Source organism: Lampetra planeri, chromosome 8, assembly GCF_965212315.1.
Source record: "Lampetra planeri chromosome 8, kcLamPlan1.2.h2, whole genome shotgun sequence".
In the NCBI taxonomy this organism is placed as follows: Eukaryota; Metazoa; Chordata; class Hyperoartia; order Petromyzontiformes; family Petromyzontidae; genus Lampetra; species Lampetra planeri.
The window spans coordinates 7,004,119-7,010,118 of NC_136114.1; positions in this window are offsets into that span (position 1 = coordinate 7,004,119).

Here is a 6,000-nt window from a genome sequence, read left to right on the forward strand (position 1 = left end):
CCTGGTGGAAGCGCTCGCATTGCTCCTCCGAGTACGCTCCCATGTTCTCCTTGAATTGATCAAGATGAGCATCAAGGATATGGTCTTTGAGGGACATCCTACAGCCCATTGTGCCGTAGTTCTCCACCAGAGTCTCAACCAGCTCCACATAGTTTTCGACCTTGCGATTGCCCAGGAAGCCACGAACCACTGCAACAAAGCTGTTCCAAGCCGCTTCCTCCTTACTAGTGAGCTTCTTGGGGAATTCATTGCACTCCAGGATCTTCTTTATCTGTGGTCCGACGAAGACACCGGCTTTTACCTTTGCCTCAGACAGCTTAGGGAAGAAGTCTTGAAGGTACTTGAAGGCTGCCGACTCCTTATCTACAGCTCTGACAAATCGTTTGATAAGGCCCAATTTGATGTGCAGTGGTGGCATCAGCAACTTCCGTGGGTCCACCAGTAGCTCCCACTTGACGTTGTTCCTCCCCACATAAAACTCGGTCCGCTGTAGCCAGTCCAGCCCGTGGTAGTGCGCCTTGGTGTCTAAATCTTTTGTAGTAATTTTTTGTATTACTTTAGTATAAATACATGTTAATTTTGATTCATGTTGTTTTTTTCTGACTTTATGTGAACGAAAAGACACAAATTCGCCCGTTTTCTCATTGAAAATAGGGACATTTCCCAAAAAAGTTCGTGGGGAATAATAGCCATTTTCTGTACTTTTGAGGCATAAGCAATTAGGAAATAACACTTACTACCCAGGAACAAAAAACATGTTTTGTTACAGTTATGCATGTCCAGCTCGTTCGTGAATCTACTGCTGGATGAGCCTTCCCTGGCCATTCAGGTCGTGAGAGTTTATTGGATCACATTTCATCTGACTCCGCAGTGAAGATTGGTGGTGGTTAGATGAGGGCAGAACAAACATCGAATCTGCTGCACTGCCCTCCCTCTACACATACCTTCACTTGAGTGTTTGTGCTTGGTGGTGGCCCATCCAAGCAACTATCCCGGATCAAACTTGCTGAGCTTCCGATGGATAACAGAATCGGCCGCATTCCAGGTGATTTGCTCGGAGGCCATGTGTAATCGTGTTTTACTATGTATACTTTTCATGATTAAATTACTCTATTGCAGCTATCTTTCGTAATACCACCCCTCAAAATCGGTGTGATTGTACTGAGTAAAGGGCATTGCATGTACAGTGTTACAATTATTATTGTACGCATGTCTCGCCTATTGAGGACTTGGTCCAATTTTCATGGCTCATTTCGTTGTTAAAATCATGGATCAAAATCATGCTATTCACACATTAGCAGGCCGATATTATATTATTGTAAACCATATGAACGTTAGCCTAAGTGGTACTTATTATGCAAAATATTAGAGAACAGAATTACTGTACAAGATGCTCCTGAAAGTAAGACGCACCACAAATTTGTACCCGGTGTCAAGGAGGGGTTAAAACTGGTCATACACATCGGATTATAAGACGCACCTCCAACTTTATCTTTAAAACGCTGCAGGGGAGAGTGTGTCATATAATGCTAAGAATACGCTACCAAATTGCACCCGTAATCGGGTTGCGGAATTACCTTTTAAACGCACTTCAAGCACCTCATACCATTATTCGTGTCTGCTTTAAATCTATGCGGCAAAATTCAAACTCCGTCCATTTAAATTCAAAGTACATACTGCTTCACAGACATGTTACGTAGTTAAGTGGAGCTTTAATTTGAAGGGCACCTCTTTTTGGGATGTGATTTATTGGTTGCTTACCGGTGCAATGCGGCTGATTAGTATGGCCGTGACAACTCACAGTGGCCTTCACGAACTCATCAGTAAGCAGACGACTGAGGGCTTTAAACGTTTACCTCTTAAAACATTCTCTCCTGGGTTATCTAGGAAACAAAATGTTCTTTCTGTTCATGGCCCTTGCGCATTCTGCCTTGAAAAGGCAATTCCAACCCAGATACGTGGTTGAATTGATGCTGAAAATATTACCAGGAATGGCCAAGAGTAAAAACAGTTGAATAGTTAGGGTATGTGGGAGGGGACACGTGAGAATAACATGCCATTCCAGCATAATGACCATGGCTTAATTAACAGGTCTAAAGAGTGCACAAAATAGCCTTAGAATTCGACTGTTGCATTTGGTCATGGATGGCCAAATTGGCAACGAACAAATCTACAGAATGAGTCGTGCGAAAAGGCTTTGTTCCTGAGAAAGTCACATTTAGAATAGTTTAGAGATGAGAAATACTGGTGATACTGATCATGATGAAATATCGCCCTCATCTGGAAAATTCTGGAAGTCTATATATATGGTCGTTCAAGCATGCGCCATTACTCTAAGATCCATTATATTACTTTCCAGCGACTGGATTACGATGATGCACCACAATATCCAAGGTGTCTGAAGCGGAGAAACGGTTTCTCTTATTTACTCAAAGCGTTTGCTTTATTGACATGTAGACTGAAGCGGGAACACGTTACAAACCTGAACCACTTTACTGTAACACAAAAAAATGTGGAAGACCGAACCACGTTTCATACAAGCAGCCATCTATAAAGAAATGTCGAACACGAAGTTTATTTTTGAAAGTGTCAGATATTACGGTCATTCGGCTTTACATTAACTCAAATAGAAATTATACATAAATAAAATTATGGCACATCTCATAAATAAATCATTTATATAAAAAGAAAATCAAATATACAAGAAGGTTTAACACAACCAAGTTGTTCCAATACAGCAAATGTCAGAATGTTTAAGCTTATGAGATTGGGCATCATCATGGGACCTCCTTTGCCAGTACCAAAATATGAGAATAGGTTTTCCCCTTTTTTCTGGCAACAAAACAGGTGTTAAGATGTTAAAACACCAAACTGAAACCTTTTACAAGGAATCATGTCTACAATAATCACAATACTTGTGGTCAGAGTGAAAACAAAAAACATTCTGATAATATATGCATTGTCTTTGAAACTGATTGGTCCACACCAGAGACAGCTTTCTTTTGAGCCTCGTCTCAAACGGTGTTAGACCAGAGGGCGCCTTTTTGGTGTCCTCTGGTCTAACATCATTTGAAACTAGGCTCAAAAGATGTCTCTGATGTCGACCAAATTAGTTTCAAAGACAATGCATATATTATCAGAGTATGTTTTTTGTTTGCATTCTGACCACACGTATTGTTGTTAATGCAGACATGATTCCTTGAAAAAGGTTTCAGTTTGGTGTTTTAACATCTTAACACCTATTTTGTTGCCAGAAAAAAGGGAAAACCCTATTCTCAGATTGGGCATCATTTACACAATTTATAATGATAAACGTTATAACATTGCTTGGCCTCCTGTCCTAGAACAGCAAGTGGCAATGCACAACTACAACCAACAACTGTACACAGCAAAGTCAATATTTATATATTTTCACCATACCCTTAAGTGTCTAAGGTACATATTTTCCCTTAAATTGTTCACACCAAGAATTTTTTTTCTAGCACACAACACAGACTGCCGAACACAATGATATGCACCAAGCATAAAACAAACCTTGTAAACATTGATGCAATACGATTTGTAGTCATGCGAGCTTGTTTCAAACAATTTAGCATTTTTTTCAACAGGAAATATTGCAAATTGCATGTTTCATTTGTATGACTCTACCTGGGCCCTTTAACATTCACCCACACACGCACACTTAATACGAGGCGACTATGATGTTATCATGAAAACTCAGTGGAACACGTCTGCACCCAATTCAACACGTATGCTTAAGCTCAAACTTTATAGAGCACTGATTTCAGGGTGAGGCTATTACATACAAAATTAATTGAAGTATGCAATAAGTAACATGAATTTGTATGCAACAGCCACACCATGTCTTCCACTGATGGGAAGACCCTGTCTTGCCTTTGAGGGCACTCGTTTACATTTTGCTTGCCCAGTTTCTGTCTCGTTATTTCAACCAAGGTATGTGCTAGCACACTTTCACACGTTTCCTTAATTGCCACAAATAGTTTAAGCCCCTATATTAATTATTCTGTTCAACATAAAAACACAAGATCTCAGGAGCCATAACAATTGCTTAATCGAGGCCTAAGAAAATCAATTAGAAAGTGTTGTTCACTGCTACAAGCTTTTAATTTTGTGGCTGCTTAACGCTAAGTTAACAATGTCCACAGATATATATTTCTTTGCATGGTACTTTCAACGTAGTTGCAGCCTTTTATCCAGGACGTTTTCAAGCAGGTCGGGGGAGCCAATAGAAGTCAGGCAGCAACAAGCCTATTGTAACAATTTGTGCATACTGGCGAAACGTGGTTGGTTAGTTTACAGTGCTAACATAGAAATAAATGTTAAGAAATTATCACTCAGCTTTATACAGCCTCCATTATATACAAATTACTTGCTTTGTTTTGCTGACAGCTTGTATCGTCATTCACATTACATCCCTTTTTTTACCCCGTTTCTCCCACCCAAATTAGATCAAATTGAAAACAATTAAATTGTCACGTGATTTCACTTAAGTATGATGTAACAAACAATGACAGCTCCATATCACATCAATATCTAAACACAATGGCTAGAAAGAAAACATTATTTTTTTGAAAATAAACATCACACTTCCCCATGCTTATGATATAATTTCGATAATTTTATCAAAAACTATGAAAATAACAGTGACCAAGCAAAAACCTTTTGGTTGCTGCCTGCAACTTCTGACTTGTGGCTGACTATTACAGAAAACCATAATTATGTGGTATATGAAGGTACGTTTCATTTAAAAATTACAGTATTTTAATGTTTTGATGAGCAAAGAAATGAATCTTGGCTTTAAATAAAATTTTGGGGATTTTTTATTAACACTAAATCTTCGGATCCAATATTTTTTAATTATCTGGGGGAAAGTATTACATAACCATACCAATGTTATTCACAAAGACACCGTATCTTTTTTGACCTTGTACTGTATTGTTTTCACGATACCAAATACAGTACTTGAATAGCTTCAGAATTATAGCAGCTGTTTTCAGGATACCTATCAAAACATACATTTACATTTCGTATAACAGAGCGCAAACAAGTGATAGCACATGATTATTTGGGCAATCTGTGCAACTAACCTTGACGTATTGGAACAATTCAAATCAAGCCCATGATTTTTACATTGTCAGCCACTGATAATTCATATGGATTTGTAATTTTTGGGTCGGGTTTCAGAAATCAAATGTGTGTCGTACACCCTCAAATCTACAATATTTTAACGGTTGGGTAACAATTGGATTGCTCTCCAACACTGGTCTGTTGAAGCAGTAATGAAATGGCACGTATGTTCTCGTGACAACTTTACCAATTGGCTATGTCGGGTGGAAAGAGGGTGTACGACATACATTTTACTTCCACGATCTTACCCAAAAAACGATTCTCAATCATATTGGTCAAGTGAGAGGTGTTCAATATGGACTTAACCTACACGGCCTGGAGGCATGATCTCTTGGCAACAAACTTGCTTCTCATTAACGTGGCCTGTGTGCCAGCATTAATGATGCGTCTGTCAGAGGTAAGAGTGCCTTAATTGCCACATGAATTGTGACTGTACATACACCTTCACCAGAACCCAACATGTCCACGATGAATAGTAACCTGCTCTGTCATCATGCCATTATTGCATTATGGGTAAACTTATCCTGGCACATTTATACAGTAGTTTGGTAAAACGAAAGCAAAAAAATCCCACAGCTACATTAATTTCATATTCCTTAAAGTTTCCCCCGATTACTACGCAGACAATACCAGTCAATATTTGATCTGCTGGGCAAAGAGGATTTCCGTACACATTAATCTCGACAATGTCAATAAACCGCTTGGTGCTTCCTGTTCAACTATACACCATCCAAATGTGTTGTCAAGTACCATTGGTGTTAAAAAGAAAACTATAACTTGCTAATTAGTCCGTGTGATTTCAGATAACATGAGAATGTGATGTCTACCAAACACTTGCATGGCCTTCAACTG